General features: G+C 37.4%; 1 long non-coding RNA gene across 1 annotated transcript in view; it reads left to right on the forward strand.

The window, feature by feature from the left end:
* The first annotated feature begins 11633 nt into the window (after positions 1 to 11633).
* The window catches only part of LOC145684195 (uncharacterized), a 189093-nt gene continuing 180731 nt past the window's right edge, over positions 11634 to 19995 (forward strand). Inside the window, exon 1 of the long non-coding RNA XR_014131252.1 lies at positions 11634 to 11737. This is a non-coding gene — a long non-coding RNA (uncharacterized LOC145684195). The remainder of the gene's footprint in view (positions 11738 to 19995) is intronic.

Below are 19995 nucleotides of genomic sequence, written 5' to 3' on the forward strand. Positions count from 1 at the left end.
AAAGAAATACCTAATATATTTATAGCGCCCCTTAACTGTAATATTACCTCTTCTTTATTTGTTCGAGGCTTCCCTACACAACCAAGGGTGACAAAAAGAATAGGAAAAGTGTCTAAAGATTACAAAAGACTTTATATTTTGTCAGAAACAAGGCAGTATATACACAACATTGCTTTCGTTAACAAGTGTTTCACCCTTGAGTCGCTTATAAAATTAGGCAGAATAACTTTTGCCGATCATTGTTCTAGAGGGATTTGTCCAGGATGGTTTGGTGTCGAGCTAATAACGATGAGTATGTTTATTTACATCACTGTTAAAGAAATAGCAAACTTTCTAAAAGGAACTTACTTAGGAAACAGATCTTCCTTCTACTTAGCCAGAGCCCACTCTGAAAAATTGCATCTGGCGTTCTGAGTGAAAGTTCTATGGGACTATTAGAAAAATATATTCCCGTTTCCACGCTGATGGTAGAATTTCTTAAACCGTTATTGAATTACGTTCGAAGGGTAGGCGTAAATAGCGCCCCCGCAACAATGTGGCGTGGGTACCGCACAAGCTGCAAGGCCAAAAATATACAGAAAGTACGCAGGGGCGGAGCAGGCCAAATTTTCACACGGGCAAAGTGACTTTTTGGCGCTTTTCCCCTAGTAGTAGCCTATATTTTACATTTTATCATAGTGTTTTTAATAGTTTAAACCAGGAGCGTCATTTCAGATTTTGCTTTGGGGGGGGCAAGACCTCTTGATATAAGTAAAATTTCGCGTTTTTCACTGATTTACTACTATTCTAATGATGAAATCTATATACATCTCAAACTCAGGGGGGGCAAATGACCCTCCCTGCTCTCCCTAAATGACGCCCCTGTTTTAAACCCATTTTCGAAAAGAAATCCTTACCTAGGAAAACTTCACAAAGAATATGGCCCGCTATAAACAATACCAACTCCACCCCCCCTGGTCTAGTGGCTAGCACGCCTGCCTTCAGTGGTACCGGGTCCAATTCCCGGTGGATTACTGTTGAACGATAAAAGTGGTTCGGATTCCACTATAATTAGTATCCACATCTCCCTTGCCCATTAAGGCATAACCGTGGAACGCTAAACTCAAGCAAACAAACAAACAATACTTAATTCCCGGCACTCTTTATTCTACATGCCATCTCTCAATTTTTCGATACAGCCCCCTTAGTACTATGAAACTCTCTTCTTCCATAGTGAAATGGAAAAAGATCATATAATTGCCACTACTTTACAAGAATATAAACCAAAAACGTCAGTAGGAAGCACATTATAAAATTTACTTTTTGAGGCTCGTTTTGGTGCCCCTCTCTTTCTGGCGCCCCGGGCAGTCGCCCGGCCCTTAGTCCGCCCTTGAAAGTACGGACGCATAACTAAGGACTGCGGAAGAAAGGTTAAACTTCATGTTATGCTACTGGTTTGACGTGTTTGAAATGTTCAGTAAGTGATCGGTTAGTGAAATAATTTCGACAGTTACTGATGTTTAAAGTTTAGCTAAGACAAAGCTACATAATCAAATACATTTGATATCGGGATGTCACAATTTGATTTTTTCTCACATAAAAAAGATAAAAACAATAGTAATAAAAACCCTTACTCCTACTGGACTCCTAACTAACTAACAACCTAATTCTTACAGACTAGTTGCTCTGACCAACTGAGTTTCGATTTCTTACGCGAAAGAAGTCTGTTATACTAAGAGGCATGCTTTTCATTATCAAAACTGTTCGAAGTAATACGAACATGGCTTAAGAACAGAGACGGAACTGAATTACCACTCGATTGACCTTGAGGGCAAATCACCAAAGCGTAGCTATAAACGTAAGTTCAGCATGCATTTCTCTGGAGTTGTGTTCAGTATTAATATCTGCCAGTCATGCTTGTTCGTAGGAGTAATATGTTACAAACCTGACCTTTCGATACAGCACAATAGCAAAAGAATAAAAGGGAAGGAATTCTTGCCCTTGTGAACGTTGGATACCACCATGTGCAATAAACTGTCGCGTCTCCTTGAAGTGATATTTTATCGAAAATAACTCGTTTTCCTTTATATAGTCTATCCGAAGTTTTTGAGGGTTTTAAAATCAGGAAATGTTACTGACAAACAAGGACGCATTTAGGGGTGGGTCCTGGGGGTCCGGACCCCCTCTGAAACCCCAACTTTTCTGTAAATTTAGACTAATTTGGGGGATTATCTTTTAAAATTTTATTATAATTTATCCTAATATTGAAGTCGGACCCCTCCCGAAATAAATTACTGCATACGTGTCTCTGACAATTTTCAATATATTCGTTAAATAATAAAGTAAAATAACTAAATTAGGAGCAAAAAGCTTTAATAATAATAATAATAATAATAATAATAATAATAATAATAATAATAATAATAATAATAATAATAATAATTGAAGCGAGCTTAACGAGTTTCAACCGTGCGACTCAACCAACGTTTGGGTGCCTGTTCGTTCGTCTGCTCCTCTCATAAAAGACATTTCATTTTAATGAAACTAGTAAGTGCCTTCTTTTAGCTCTGCGGAGTAACTATTGCTTGGAATATGAATCTGCAAAACATAAGAGGTAAAATTAACCAAATGGTGCAAGTTTCCACTTATATATATAAAACAATTTTGCAATATCAACTACGTGAATCTTGTCCCATAAAGAAGCCGAAACCCCTACACCGAAGAGCCCTCCGAGATTTGATCATTGTCCACACGGACTGAAATTGTCATTTGAAGCCAAGACTTTAATATGAAGCCAATAATTTCTTTAAAATAGACGGAAAATTCGGAAGTTATAAGCATTTTCATATTTTTGCCTTTTCCCATAAGGGAGCCGTAGCCCCCTATACTGAAGAGCCCCCCCCCCGGAGATTTGATCATTGTCCACTCGGACTGAATTTGTCATTTGGAACCAACACTTTAATACGAAGCAAAATATTTCTTTAAAATAGACGAAAAATTCGAAAGTTATAAACATGTTAATAATTTTGCCTTTTCTCATAAGGGGGCCGTATTAGCCTACACTGAAGAGCCCCACGAGATTTGATCATTGACCACTTGGACTGAAACTCTCATTTGAAACCAAAACTTTAATATGAAGCCAAAAATTAAACTTTTACATCAATTTAAACTGACTGGGTTCCGGTTCCCCCCACTATTGTTTAGTTTAGTTAAGTGGTAATTTGTGACAGCTTCACATCATCAAAAGAATGTTTCACTTCTCCTCCCCTCCCCCAGGAGTTCGTGCTGGATCCACCACTGGAATCAATAGACACTCTTTCTATTCTTTTTGTCACCCTTGATTGTGTAGGGGCTCCCTCGTACAAATAAAGAAGCGGTAATATTACAATCAAGGGGCGCTATATATTAGGTATTTTTTTAGTTACCTACCCCAACCGCACAGGGCCATCTTTCGTAGAATAAAAAATATTACGTGATATTCCAATCATGAAAGGGGAGAGGATGTTGTAAATATATTTCTTATTCATTTTGTCTGTCCTGCTTATCAAAAATTACTTTCTGTTGGAAGGGTACTGAAATGAGAGGGGCAAAATAAAAAGTCGTACCCCCTCCTACATGGTTGCTCAAATAAGTACTAAAGAAAGCATTTTAAACTAAAATATTTAAGATTTAAACTAGGAAACTAAGATATCCTTACATTATGTAAGGATGGCATATTCAGGATTATTATTATTATTATTATTATTATTATTATTATTATTATTATTATTATTATTATTATTATTATTATTATTATTATTATTTGAATGTTTTTGGAGCACCGAAATTTTGTGAGACGAACAATGATATGTAGAGGTTTAAGATGCGGGATATAGAGGAGGAAAAACCAGGATTTTTCTCTGTCTGACTCTCTAACGTAAAGATTATGTGCTGAAGGTAAGAAGCATCATCATTCTACAATAGGTTGGTTTTACGTAGAATATCAATTACTTGAGTTCTCCTCCTTGGGTCTACTTACCTTATGTAGTAAATTCAAAACAATTTCAATTCAATACAAATACATTGTAAAACTTTTCCGTAATTAAACATCTAGGGAAAATTAAACATTTAATAGGGACATCTGTTATCAAAATATCCAAACACGTAGATTAAAGACTATCTAGTGAGAAATATTGTGAAACTTTATAAAATTCTCCAAATTAGAATTAACATTTACTGGGAAACATTCGTTATGCGCCAGCGAGCATATGGTGAGCAGTGAGCACAGGGGAAATAATTACGAAACTGTTTGCAAACAAAATTAGGGACGCTAGTGCAAGTGCGACAACGGCATTTTTTCTTTTTTTGGTATCGTCATAAGTTTTACACATACGTTATAATTTGATTCTTTCCCACATAAAAAAATAAATAAAATAACCGTAGTGTAGTGATAAAAATGACAACGGCATCTCCAGGGTATCGAACCCGCTACCTTCAGCATACAGACTCGTTGCTTTAACTAACTGAGCTATTTGTTCTTTGTGACTATTTGAGCGATCGTCCTACCAATTCATCCTTTTCCATAGATAATTTCCACTATTTGCTCTATCTTTATGTTAATACTTAGCATATATTCATATATTTGGAGTTTGCAGATAATGCATATAATAAGACATACTAGAAATATTCGTTAAAAGTTTAATTTGTAGATTTAGTCCAGATTTCTCTCAATGACATAGATGTCGCTGCTTCGTGTTGAAATGCAGAATTCCCTCGTTTTCTTGAAAATTTCCCACTTTAGCAGAGTTGGTAATTCTCGAGATTTCTGTCGATTTAATGTTTTTTGCTTCTAATTTCTTTATTTTAAGCTAATATCTAACACAAATATTAAAAACGGGTTTGTTATTAACCTGTCCTGCTGGGGAAACCTTCCGAAATTTCGAACATATAAAGAAAACGGAGATATTTTCAAAAAACTTCAAAATAAAGAGACGCGTCATTTATTTTGCTCATGGTAGTACCTTCCTCACCATATGATCTTTAGAACAAAGTAATTTCAAGTGAATGGCTCATTATTTCATTCTATTTTCTTGATACATTAGCCATTATAGCAAGATAGCAGTGCTGTTTTTAGCTGGGACGCTAGCGTTGTTAACCTCAGTTATTGGGGGAGCGCGGCAGAACAGAGGAGTGGAGAGTCCACTGCTACAGTGTATCCAACTTAGCAAAGAATGTCACCAATTACACAGTATGTTTGCTATTGAATGTAGAAAGTGTTGATCATTCCTGCAGGAGACGTGTTGTGGTTAGCAATATATAAGCATGGTAATTACCAATGCAAGAAGAACATAACACAATTGACAATTCAATAAGCTTCTACCGTGTGTTAGCAGATTGCATACAGATTTTTATTCGACTTAGTTATAAAACAGGAGCAACCTCTAAAAGGCAGGAACAATGATGCTAATGACTAATAACAATATCATTTAGAGTTGACAATCATCTTTTGGGATTTACTTGCGCTATATCTTCTTATGTGTCAGTTTAAATCACGTCAAGATTAAGACTCAACAAATTATATGATGCTTATGTTTGTGTTTTATGAGTAAATGTATGTTTATCGGTTGACATATACATTCTACTCTTGAGTTTCAACCAGAAAAGAATACAAACATTTTCCACTCGAGAAATGTGTAAGTCGTTTTCCCTGTTCCATTGGCTAGCACGTATTTCTTTCGTGCGTGTGGTCTCGGGTTTGACTCCAGCGAAACAACACAAAAATATAATTTTATATTCCTTCGCTTATATCAATCATCTGTCTTCTTTAGCCTAAAAGGCCATAATCATGGGATGTTAATTAAAAATATCATTTCACTTTTTGGAAGAACTTGAACTCCTTGGAGAGCCGCTGAAGGTAGGGGTGTTCGATAAGGCTGAAGATCTATCGAACTTCGGGAGTGAAAATTTATCGAGTTGTCATCGGTTACTCGAAACCGTTCGAGTATTTGAAATTATCGAAATTTCGAGTATTATCGAAGTTTCGGGTATTATCGACATTTCGAGTATTATCGAAGTTTCGGGTATTATCAAAAGTAGTGATGAACAGTTCGGTTCCTTCACCTCTCCAATGATTTCTTCTTGCAGCCAAACTAGTCAAACAACTTTTTTCATCTGATAAGTTATTGCAAAGTTGTATTTGTCGAAATCATATGTAAAATTATTTTTCTGCCTGCCCCGTTATTGGCACAATCGGCAAAGTGACTATTAGTAGACTAATGTTGTCTTGGATTCATATTCCATTCGGGTGATGCATGTTTTCTCTTCCTCTTTCTCTCTTCTGACAGACTGCTTAAACCTTGTACAGATCTGTGGGGAAAAAACTTTTCCTTCACTACATTGCTAAGGAGAGAAGTTTTAAAATGAGCACTCTGCATATATGTAATACATATTATATACAACTATGATAACCTCGAATACATCGTTTCTTTCGAACATTCAGATAATCCCGAACTTTTCTAAATATTCAAGCGACTCGACAAATGCGATCATATTGATATATTTCTGTATTTTCTGCTTTCAAACAATTCGAGATTCTCGAACAGTTCGAGTGTCTCGAAGTTGTCTAATGTTTCTTACATTTTGAGTGCCTCCAACACTTCGAGAGTCTCGATCATTACGGGAGCCTCGAACATTTCGGGAGCCTCGAACATTTCGGGAGTCTCGAGCATTTCGGGAGTCTCGAACATTTCGAGAGTCTCAAACATTTCGGGAGTCTCGAAAGTTCGATAATTCGATAAAATTAAAATTCTTTATCGAAGAAACGGTTTTGAAATATTATCGAATTGTTATCGATTACTCGATTATCGGAAAAGCCCTAGCTGAAGGTTGTCAAGGGAGGCGTGAGAACTTTTGTTAAAGATCCTACAAAGAAACATATTTATAATGCAACACACTTAAGTCTGCATCCTTAATACACAGTGGACTAAGCTTTTGTATCATCTCTGTTCCACATACGATCAGGGACGTCCCTTCTACCTTTGGCTTGAACGTGTATAAGGCTTATTAGATGGCCACTAAAGATCTTCTTTTTTTTTTTTTTTTTTTATCTCTGCAGATTAGTACATCTTCTTAAGTGTGTCTGGAATTTCCCGTGACGCCAGTTAGCAGAATTTTTCTTTTTTCTTAATTTTCTGTTATTATTTTTAGGTTAATCTTTCCTAAAGTACTGCCGCCATTCACAAGTCTTATTTGTTTTATTTTCATTGGTCGAAGCCGTGTTGCGTCTTGCCATTTCAAAATATGTACCGAGATTTAATAAATTGTGTGGCTCAAAACAAGGTTATACATCCCATTGACTTTGCTCAACATTTGAATATTCCGGTTTTTATTATCTAATTCCCTCTTTGCTCGTATTTTTCAATTTTAACATAAATATCTGTCTTACCGCAATTTACAATTATTAACACCGGCCAATAACATTAAAAAGTGTAGTCAGTGTGTACAATGTAGATCACCTCTGTTAATGAGATATTTCCATTAGTGATCAATAAATGAAAATAGTTTACCACAGTAATAGTCTTTCTTTTAAAGACACATGTATTTATGTTAATGACACATTTCATTTTTGGCAGGGGAGACGCGTTCAGATTTTGGTGGTTGAGGGGAGCCCCAACTACAAAAAGTTTGAAAAACCCCTGATATAATCTAGAAAGACGTTGATGCGCAGGCATGTATGTTCAATTTAAATGGAGGAAATATTGTAAAAATGTAAGGTAAGTGTGAAAAAGATTACGGAAAATAAACAAGTGTAAATTAATTTTATTTTTTGTATTATCATTGAGCATTCATTGGGTGATTTACATCTTAAGTAGTTTATTAATTATATATATTCTGACGAATTTAGGGTAAATATGTAACTAACTGTCTAACAAAAATAGTTGAAGTTGGAATAAATGTTACAACTTTTTAAATGATTATGGGATTGAAGAACCTGCTTTTCGGGATTGACTTGTAAAATTAGATTACTGTATACCTTTAAGGACTATTATCGAAATCGAAGCCCCGGTTGGAATGAAAGTATTTGATAAAGCATGAGTATATGAGTGATGTAAGTGTAAGTATCATTGCTTCAGCATATAACCAATTTATAAATTTTGTATATGAGGACAGAAATTCCCCCTGGACTCCCTCTGAATTTACCTTTGGATCTAGCACTCACAAGGAAACGTCTTATATTGATAGTAGCATTGCCCAATCAAACAATGCGCAATCGATAAAGGAGTGAAGAAAAATGAGAAATCCAAAATGTTACGGACCGATACCCAGAAACACAGGAAATACAGAGGAAAGAAGAATCTAGAATCATGTGAAGATAGCAATGCAGAAGATACACTGACACAGAAAGAATTTCAAAATGATAAAAGTAATCAAAATGACATTTACACAACGGTATAGTAAGCAAACATGTACCCACAGTGTAACTTACCCAAATTTCATAATATAAATAATCTATTGTAAAAAAAAAAAAAATGTAAGATGAAATTCCGGCTTACTGCAAGCTCGTTAGTTTTAAATGAGTTGGAAGCACTGTGTACAAGTAACCTTGGAATGGTAAAAGACGAAAGTTTGGTGTCGTTCGGGATGACATCACGTTACGGCCGAATTGTCTGCTGTAAGCCATGAGGATGCAGTGATGCCAAGTTGGCCTATTTTTGGCTAAATCTAGCATATTGGGAAAGGCACTTAGCCATTCAAATCTAGACAATGCTTACAGTCTGAAATATAGCTTATTTTGTGAAACACTTTTGCCATTTTGGCCTTTTTATTAGCCGTTAAATTAATTCTAAAAGTCCTTTTTTTTTTTTTTGAAAATAAAGTGTTATTCTTCAAATTCTTCAAACTGAGCCTATTTGTCATTATATATTATCGTATTAATTGATTTCTCTAGACAAGTAAGAGTTTTATTACGCAACAAACACTTGTTTTTCATTCTTTTTCCCTCTCCCCGCCCAGAGATTTACAACTACTTAACAATAGTTATCGACTCAAAAAGAATTTTAATGTCGCTCCCGTAACGGTCCCTTTTGCTTCATTTAATTATTTTAATTTTCACATTTCATTGGAAGAATGAAAGTTTTCTGATACAAATTTAGTAAACTGTTCGGTTCTTCAAGCCTCAGAGATTGTTTTTGTTTATTAAAGGAAGCAAATAGGATATCAAATTAGCTTGAAAACTCAATGCAATGATGATGATTCATGTGGGTGTACGGAGAAATAATAAATGTTTGTAAGAACTATGATCTGCCGAAAGTGCTGAAAATTGGGACAATGTTAGTCTACACAAACACAACCAATCTACAATCAAAAGATGGCGCATCCAGTTCCAGCGCCTCGGCTAGCTGCGACGTCATCGATGATGACTTATTTCAACTGATAATACACAAATCAGATGACTTGTCGATGGATCTTATTGTAATTTAAAGTCATGTATGTTGCTTGTTAGTTTTCACTCTTCAGCGAATAAAGTTCAACATTTCAAATTTTGCTATAACCAGTAGCGTAGCGTGATATTCCGAAAGGGGGATGCCAAAGTTAGTCATTTGTGCGATATAGTACTACTGCAAGCACCAATACATAGCTATTCCGAATGGAAATATAGGGTTATACAAAATTTAGGAGGAAGCCCCCCTAATTGGAGGTCTAGTGGGGCATAGAAAAGCGAATGCGTGGATTACGTTAGAATTTAATAACCAATTGTCTCAGCTCCTTCTTGCCACTACCGTTGTGACGAGAAAACTAGGCCCCACTTTTGTATGAACATGGTTTCCAGTATCGTTCCCTTCATTTCTTTCTCATGGGCGGCTTTTTTCTCCACATACCACACGTCAATCTTGTTCTTTCAAAAAAAAAAAAAAATTATCGCCCCTAGAAATGTGTCATCTTGGGTCCGGAACTCAGACGCCCGTTCGTGAATATGGACCTGAGTGTATATATCATTTGAAGATGTAAATACAAAGCACTTAAACCAACTCTGGGGGCCTGTTTCTGTATCCAGATACTGAAGTCAAGGGCGCAAATCTGTCTTCAACGTTCGAGGGATGGGTAAGACTGTTCCCATAATCCTTTCCTTTTTTTTAACGATGTTCAAAATATTTATGAAGTTGAAAAAAATGCTGTGGAGGATTAGGGGAGCAGAGTTGTCTATAACATTGGCAGGAGGGCACATTTTAAGGCTTATTGTGAGGGGAGGGGAGAAGAGACTCATATTACAGTAGATGAATCAGATTTCTGAGGTAAACTTGTTGTACTCGTATATTATATACCAAATGATGTACATGAAATAGTGGTACATATCATTATTACAACTCAGTGCCGTGAGCACATTCTGAAATTTGAATATATGCATAATAATAATTGACATGTTTCTACTTACGCATTCACAATGATCCACATTAAAATTTTAGGACATTTGTTTTATAACAATACAAATAATGACTTCCCCAAAACTATGAAAGAAAATTAATCAGGCCTATATTTGGCGCAACAATACTCTTATCTGAGCAAAACTATGATTACCACAATAGCATTATAGGAATTGTTACAGGAATTAAACAAATAGTTGAAAATATACTACTAATTATTAATGACAATGAAATATTAAAGAATACGATTCTTTTTAAAAAATGAAACAAGTCAAAGGACATCAGTTTCCATTGTGGCAGTCGGATAGAAATCATCATCACAATCTCAAATCGGATTATTGGGGGGGAGTGGACAAGATTGTAGGGAACATGTTCCCTTTATGTCCCCGAGATTTGTGCCAGTGACTGAAGGGCCCTGGCACAATCTTTGCGAGTGACGGGGAGTGGTGGCTCTCTTGTCCTACCAGATCGGTGACCGTAATTCTACAGAATGCTTTAAATTTATGCCTGTGTCTGTGAGCTCCTTTACGATGAAGATTACAATTACGATGCATTTAGTTACGATTAAGGCATAACTATTTTAATACTATTATTTACATAACCGGTATGCTTCAAAAATGCGTTGAACTAACCATTTCCGTTTTGTTCTATTTCCTTTATATTAGGGCTCGTACGTTCTGTTCAGAAACTATAGCTTAGTTCAAAATATATACAGTTGGAAATACTTGAATATGCCAGCGTATATCTAAAGCAAATGTACGGTTGCAAGGGATGAGGAGGAGTGAGAAGGGAAGTACTGCGCATGCGCATTCAACAGAAAGCAGACGAAAACCCCGATGCTTTCAGTAGGCCTGGAAGCCCGAGGAAAATAGCATACGACAGGAGGAAAGACAGAAAATGTGCATCTGAGCGACGCGCATGCGTAGGTTCCTCTTAGTCGAGAGAGCGCGCCAGAAGATTGCAGTGGAAATAATTGTGATAATTAGAAGCAAACAATTTATATGTAATGAAATACATACTTTTTCTTATTAATAGGGGATGCCGGGCATACCGGCGTTCCCTTACGCTACGCCGCTGGCTATAACTCACTTACAATCCTACACACAAAAAAGGGGCTTAAAATCTACAATATGGGTTATAGGTTAGCAGTTCAAAATCTAGCAATTTTTTAAGTAAAAAAGCTTATTTTTGAAGGCCATTTAGCCTATTTTCTTCAGAAGTTGTTGGCAACATTGTGAGCATGTTACAGTGTTACTTTGGAGGTGAGTGGGAATGGTTGATTTAGAATAATAAGGAAAGAAATGGGTCTTTAAAACTTTCCGTAAAGTAAAACATTCTTTATTTGATTCTTTAAAAATGTAAGTACAGATTCTGATTATTAAGTTTTATTTAGGTTTTGATATTATTACTTGTAATTAATGGAAGTATGTTTTTCTAAAAACAGGAAAGAAAGAAAAAAAGGGTAAATAACGTAATGTTAACTTATCGTAACTTGAGTGATTTATACAGGTATGCTTGAGTGTCTTAGAAGAACATGTTAATTCCTGTTTTCCTTGCAAAGATATCTATTAAATGTGGCTAGTCAGGATTTGTGTTATTCAATACTGCTGTTACGGAAAATTTTCAGGCAAAGTGGAGACTTTAAAATAAATATTTTTCATGGAATTTTCAGTTAAAAAGAAAAAGGTAACGAAAGAATTGCAGTATTTGTATTGTTAGTAATTCATGCTTTTTGACCCATTTAAACTTAATTTCTTTCCTCCCATTTCCCTATGCTTCGGGAAGCCACTTAGCAGTAAATTCGAGTTTCATACATTTGAGAAAAATTACTATAAAGACTTACTATTTTCTATATTGGATGATAATTGGAATAATTATTGAATTCAAAACTTCTAAATTATTGGCTAACTTTTTTTAAAAAAAAGAAAAGTAATTTTTTTAAGAGAAGGGTTATTGCTAACAGAGATTTTCTATTTACTCAATTGTTACTTGTTGAATGGTTAATTATTTTCTATATACAAAATTCGGATTTGTTATAATAAAAATTGTTAGAAAATTCTTTTGACTTCACAAGTAGTCGTAGAAGTTTTCCTATTAGTATTACTAGAGGTAAAATAATGTCTGTTTTGAATATAAGAATAAGCCTTGTCCAGTATTGAACCACCCACTTCGGTCGTCGTTATTCTCAATCGTGGGGGAGTGGAATTTTCCTTCTCTTCCTCCTTTTATAATTTTATATTCTAAAGGGGGAGGTGGGGTGAGGTCCGTTCCCGCGGGGTTGTGGATAGTGGGGGCAATTTAAGGGTTATATACATGTGTCGTTTACACGTTACAACCGACATGCTCAATAACATCATATGTAATGCAGTGTTGCCAACGGAGCACAAAATGAAGTTTTGTTAAACGGCACGGAACACAAATTATAATATCTAGCAAATCTAATTATGAGTAGAACCATACCTGTGACGTTTTGATGAACAGTGTTGCCAACGTTTGAGGATAGGCCTAGAATCTTGGATGTAGAAGAGTACATACAGTACGCGATTCGAACTAGTTAAAACCAAAATATGGTCGTGCAAGACATCTCGCCAGGGCTGGATCCACGAAATATTGCGCCCGGGACAAAAACATATATATGCCCCCTCCTTCCTCCCAATTTTGCATCGAAATAGAGCCCACAAGATACTCTCAACCAGCTGCGCCCTTGGACAAATGCCCCAATTTGAGCCCCTCTAGATCCGGCCCTACATCTAGCTTAATATAGGATTCCAACTACTACTATGTTGCGGAACGCTCTAATCGGAAATCGAACATATGCACCCGCAGTGAGACTGCGGACTAATTGGTCATCCAAGGGTCATCCAAGTGGCATCCAAGGATCATTTCAGCTTATGTGCTCTGTTTTGAGCTGTCTCGTTATAAAAATCTGTTGTCTTGTTATCGGAACGAGACGGGTTGTGGGCAGTGTCCCCTCTCGTGAGCAACACTAAAAATATTCCACATTACTGGTTACATTTTTCATAGCTTTCGATTTCCAGTATAATTAGGCCATAATTTCAAAACGAGCTAAAACGAACTAAACGAGCAAGCCATTTATCAAAACTCGACCTCAAAACAGTGACTCGACTCAGAACTCGAATCGAGAAAATAATCTTTGACTCGAGTCAAAACTCGACTCGAATTCGAGTCGAGTTTTAGCTCGACTTGTGCCCATCCCTAACTGTGTATACTCTTTTACATCCGAAATTCATATAGAAATTCATATAGGCCTATCTTCAAACGTTGGCAACACTTTACAACACAACTTCACGAAATCTACTCATAATTAGATTTTCTAGATGTTATAATTTGTGTTTCGTCCCATTTAACAAAACTTCATTTTGTGCTCAGTTAGCAACACTGCATTACATATTATGCTATTGAGCATGTCTGTGGGTACAATGTTTACTTACTATACTGTTGTGTAAATGTCATTTTGATTACTTTAATCATTTTGAAATTCTTTCTGTGTCAGTGTATCTTTTGCATTGCTATCTTCACAAGATTCTAGATCATTCTTTCCTCTGTATCTCCTGTGTTTCTGGGTGTCGGCCCGTAAAACTTTGGATTTCTCAGTTTTCTTCACTCCTCTATCCATTGCATATTGTTTGATTTGGCAATGCTACTATTAATATAAGATGTTCACTTGTCAGGTGACAAAGAAATAATTATTCTGACTGTTTTCGCACACAGTATAATTCTGAAACCTGGAAGCCTAGTACTATCTTTGTGTTTCTGTGTGGCATAACGCTAATACGTTATTCTATTGAACATCTTTTTCATGACATTTTCGATTGACTTGAAAGAAGTGCCGTGCCGTGGAAAATCAGCGCCCGAGGCGAGAATATACGACGCCCCTCCCCGTACATGTGAGTAAGGTCGACAGACCAGCCGCGAACCGCCAGCATGGTTGGCGCGAAGCGTGAAAAAAATTTCAAATATAATCCCTGTTTTTCCTTTATTTTGAGCCACTGTTATTACTTTTTCCTTCCATTTTATATGTGTATATATTTTCACTCGGCCCCCCACGGCACGGTCCTGCTTGAGAGGGATGAGTTTAGCCTAGAAGTACAAGGTATCTATAGCTTAAGCGTATTAGATGTACAGTCTTGTTTAATAAAACCTGCCCTCACCCCTTCCCTTTCCGCCTCCTTCTGAAAACCTCTATATTGTTATTCACATATGGACTTCAAAGACAAAGGTAGTTGTTATCTTTATTTGCAGTCTAAGCATTAAAATGTGCTTCATATGATTGCAAGAGGTTGGGTAGCTTCTTTCTTTTTGCAATGCTGAACATTTGCGTGAGTTTTATTACGAACAGGCTAAAAAGAACTCTGATAGATTAATTCATGTAAATCGGTTGGTAACACTGCTATTTACATTTTAGTTACAAAACCAAACGCCTGCACTCATTCGCTGGTCGGGATGTAGACCTAAATCTCCCATTACCACCACTTAACATTAATCAGGAAAATTCAAGTTTCTGAAGAACTCAGGAAAATTGATTTAAAAAAAAACACGTGTTTATGTTTAGGGAGAATCAAGTTGGTATTAAAAATAATTTAAGTTATCGTGTTCGTACAGCCGTATGAAGTGTTATTTTGCAAATTTTATTGCCAATTCAGCAAATACATATTGTAAGGTTCCACGTTTTTTTAAAAAAATATTTTTTAACACCATGTGCTAGATGTTACAATGTGCTAGATGTGTGTGTTTCTGTACCACATACTTGATGTAAACACTCGTCAGATGACATCCACTAATACGTCGTTCTCCATCGCCAACGGTCGGCAAGTGACGAAGATCAACAAAGGTAGTCGACACTTTAGGATAAATGAAGACGACACACCACAGAAGATATTAATCTCGTCCGGTTGATCAAACCACCAACTCTCTAAGACGCCTGGTTATTAAGAGCACAACAATCCCTTCTCTAAGACGCCTATGGTCATTGAGAGCACAACAATTCCTTCTCTAAGACACCTGGTCATTGAGAGCACAACAATCCCTTCTCTAAGACGCTTGGTCATTGAGAGCACAACAATCCCTTCTCTAAGACGCCTGGTCATTGAGAACACAACAATTCCTTCTCTAAGACGCTTGGCCATTGAGAGCACAACAATCCCATCTCTAAGACACCTGGTCATTGAGAGCACAACAATCCCTTCTCTAAGACGCCTGGTCATTGAGAACACAACAATTACTTCTCTAAGACACCTGGTCATTGAGAGCACAACAATTCCTTCTCTAAGACGCCTGGTCATTGAGAGCACAACAATCCCCTCTCTGAGACGCCTGGTCATTGAGAGCACAACAATCCCTTCTCTAAGACGCTTGGTCATTGAGAGCACAACAATCCCTTCTCTAAGACGCCTGGTCATTGAGAGCACAACAATCCCTTTTCTAAGACGCTTGGTCATTGAGAGCACAACAATCCCTTCTCTAAGACGCCTGGTCATTGAGAGCACAACAATCCCTTCTCTAAGACGCCTGGTCACTGAGAGCACAACAATCCCCTCTCTGAGACGCCTGGCCATTGAGAGATACCCTTACTATGCGCTCTAAGTACGCATGGGCATTGAGATCTTTTAATACCTCTCTAAAACTCTCAGTAATTGACAGGCACCTAATTACCAAATTCTCTAAGACGCCCGATCATTGAGAGTTCCAACTCCCCCTCTCTAAGACGCAAGATCATTGAGAGGCACTTATCCAATACGCTCTAAGACGCACGGTCATTGATCTCTTTTAAACTTTACCAATAATCATCTAAATATTAGAGGAACTTGCACTTATTTGTAATATTTTGTATTCAAGAGTAAAACTTTTATAATAAAAAGGTGATGGGAAAGTCCAAATTCCCGTGTATCACCTTTTAGTTCTACCCTAAAAGACAGAATCTTTACAATATTCCGTATTGTGTACCGTTGCATTTCCTTGATATACCTTGTGAAACAGTTCGACAAATCCACATGTTTGTCGGGGATTTATTAGGACATTTTGAGATTGTTTTTATAATATTGAAATAAAGGACTTTAACATAAACTATATTTGATAGTTAAACCCGAATCAGAAACTTTAGTTTACATTCATCAATTATGTAGGATTTCTCTCTAGCATTAGCAATCAGAAATGAGACTGCGGGATCGCTATAGTAGAGTCAATTCCACCTTGAATGTCTTCTTCTTAAAAATCCTTACTATTAAAAAATCACTCTCTACACTTATATACGAGGAGTAATCAGAAAGTAAGGTTACAAATCCTGGAGAAAAGCGTGTATATATTATTTCATACAACCAATACAGCCAACAGGTAATAAATACATTAGGTTATTTTTCGACATTGTTTCCATATCGGTTGTGGCACTTGTCGTATCGTGAAGATTCTCCCTCCTCGTAAAAATTCTATCCTTGCGTGTTCGGCCACGTTGTCACTAAGTGTTTCACCCCCTTGTCTGAAGCGAAGCGACGGCCTTCTAAGTGCCCCTTGGAGCCTTCTAAGTGCCTAAGTAGGAACACAGCTGAAAGTCCCTTGGAGCGAGGTCTGGACTGTGCGTAGGGTGGTCGATGATGTCCAGACGAAATTGCTTCAACAGCATGGTAGCCTTCTGGGCTGTATGCAGACCATTCTGCAACATGCTGATGATACATTACAGTCTCTCCGCCTACCAGCTGCCGGTGAATTTCTGCCGTGGTTACATGTTTCGCCTACAGAAATCAATAACTAAGCGGAATTCTTCGCGAGACCAGTTTTCCATACGTGTCGCCGTTTGTGTTTACCTACAACTACCGCCATAGTAACTAGTGACTGAAGCTCTGCACAGTTGCCAACTCTGTGTATTAAAATTACCGCACACTCTTCATAACAGACGAAAGTCCAGAAATATCGGCCTTGTAACCTTAGTTTCTGATTCTCCCTCATATAAAGTTTTGTTATTTTGAAATGAAGAGATGTATCGGAATGGAATTCTCCCGCAAATTCCCGAAAATGACCTTCAAAATTGTAACTTTCAAATGACATTGGTATATAACCACGTTTGTCACGTGTAAAAATAAGCTCTGGTGGGAAGTAATTAATGTGTAATGATAAGATAAACACAAATGTATATTTCCAAGCAAACACACCTAACATTCACATAAAATTTTGTACACACACACACACACACACACACACACACACACACACTCACATTTCTGAATGCAGTCGCAGCTCGCAATTCGCACTCACTCTTAAATTTAACGAATATGTTGTTCCAGTGTTGAATTCAGTTAATCAGTTATGTTCAAAGGGGGGATTGAGCCCTTCTAGAATATATATGAGCCCTTCTAGAATATATATGAGCCCTTCTAGAATATATATGAGCCCTTCTAGAATATCTATACACATACATAGAATTTTTTTTTCGGAAATAATAGTCTTAAAAGCCAGAGGCGGATCTAGAAGATAAAAACGAGGGGGGTGGGGCAGCCAGAACCCAGACTATGATAGGTATATCATGAGTGTACTCTAGACTTTCAAAAATATATAAGTAATAGGTTCAATGATTTTTGTCACTCAAAAAACTTGAGGCCTATGCCACCCCGGCCCCGGGCTAGATCCGCCACTGTTAAAAGAAAAAGATTTTTTAAAAGAAAATTAGTTTTTTTCTTTTGCCCAACCTAATTGATCTAATTAACAAACCGCGTTCTTGTATAAAGTCGAAGTTAAATAAAAACTTGGAAATTAGATACGGTCGCACACAAACGTTTTACAACGTCAGGGGCGGATCCAGGACGGACTTCTGGGGGGGGGGGCGGTGGGTTGGAATACTGCTACTTAGAGCTACCTTTAAGAGGTCCAAACTCTGGAATGAATTTAGCTTTAATTCTTCTGACTCATTCTTCACATATGTATTGAGTAGGTTCACTGGGTAAGGGGGACATGTCTCCTCCAATCTTGGAACTGAGGGGACTCCCCCCCAATAATCCGATTTGAAATGTGCTTTTTGGGGAAAATGTGATGATTTGTGTCCGATTACCAGAAAGGAAAGTGAGTTGAAATTGATGTCCTTCCCCTCAGAATAAGTTTCAAATCTGCCCGCCTCCCAATGTTGAAGACAGCTCTGCTCCCTGATCCTCCACAGGATTGTTTTTCAACTTCACAAATATTTTGAGCACCGCTTAAAAAAAAAATACGGACTTACATGTCCCCCCCCCCCCTCAAGGTTGAAGACAGATTCGCGCCGCTGAGTAGGTTTCGAGATGTGTTGTTTTAGAAGTCTTCTTGCACTGTTGGGAGCAAGGGAGGAAGAGAGTATCTCACATGGAGGTGTAAAGTGAGGGTTTTCCACACTGATTTTTAAAGAAAGGTTTCTGTGTTTTGTGCTATTTATTGATTCCGGCATTTGCCTGGTGGGACTAAGGAAATTGTTTGATAAAATTTGAGTTAGAATGGCCTTGCAGGACTAAATCCGAAAGTGCTTTTCTAATGTATCCCTTAAACTTTATTGCCATCTTGTATATACAAAAGTCTGAATTCAACGCTGTGCAATTCTCCTATTTATGGACCTGTAAATACGTCAATTTTTATATTTTTTTCAGAACTGATTAATGAAAATGTAACACTTAAAGTTCTTAAAGCATCTCCAGTCACTGCTTGAAGCTGTCATTCTCCTTGAAGGACGAATTGCTTCACTAAACATAGTTTTATGTGTTACGGTGGCAACAATATTCTGGAGGAAGCAACCAATGGGACGAAAACGATGTTTGTTTTTTTTCTCGTCAGGTGTGAAGGTACAGTATTATAGGGAGCTAGGTTTAATGTGATGCTGAGTAATTCAGAGTTGATTGGCAGGTTCCCCACCCTTCGCCAAGAAACGGTCACTCGACGGTCCTGGGCAAGGTTGCCAGTGCGTTGTCAAAAAATTCAGCTAATACTCACTTAATTCAAAGAGTTTATGCAATTATGCAATCCCTATCGAACATCCCTGTATACGTGGACACACGCAAAATAGGCTGTGATAACAAATGCTTCAGTTTTTTTCTCAATCGCTTCTTCGTCGCACTGCACTATGGCCTTCCTTATTACTTCTCTAGCTTCGCTGTGTATAGTTTGCCCTCTCTTACGCTGTGAAGCCATTGTCAAATGAATAATAAGCAACAAAACCGCAATCACAACAGCACACAACAAATAACCAACTCACACTAACTCTTCAGAATGACATTCATGTGACAGAGGCCCGGGTTCAATTCCCGGCGGGAGCTCATGTGGTTCGGATTCCACGTTAATCAGTAGGTCCACGTCTGATATAGCCTCGCTGCTGAACGGGACGTTAAACTCAAAATCAACTCAACTCATTCATGTGACAAATTTTTAACCCTGGCAACGCTGACATATAGAAGGAGGGTAAGGAAGTATTGCAAGAGTCAGGCAGAAAAATTGTTGAAATTTTTTCCCCTTTACCTCAGCCCCCGCTGGTAAACAAGCTAGCTCCCTATAATACTTATGACTGTTCACTGCTTCCGAACCCAATGCATCCTGCTCTGAAGTCCCATTCACCCAGAAAGCAGGGGTGCCCACAAGGGGGGGCTATGACGCA

The sequence above is a fragment of the Thermobia domestica genome, chromosome 4 (assembly GCF_964235325.1).
Source record: "Thermobia domestica chromosome 4, izTheDome1.hap1.1, whole genome shotgun sequence".
Classification (NCBI taxonomy): Eukaryota; Metazoa; Arthropoda; class Insecta; order Zygentoma; family Lepismatidae; genus Thermobia; species Thermobia domestica.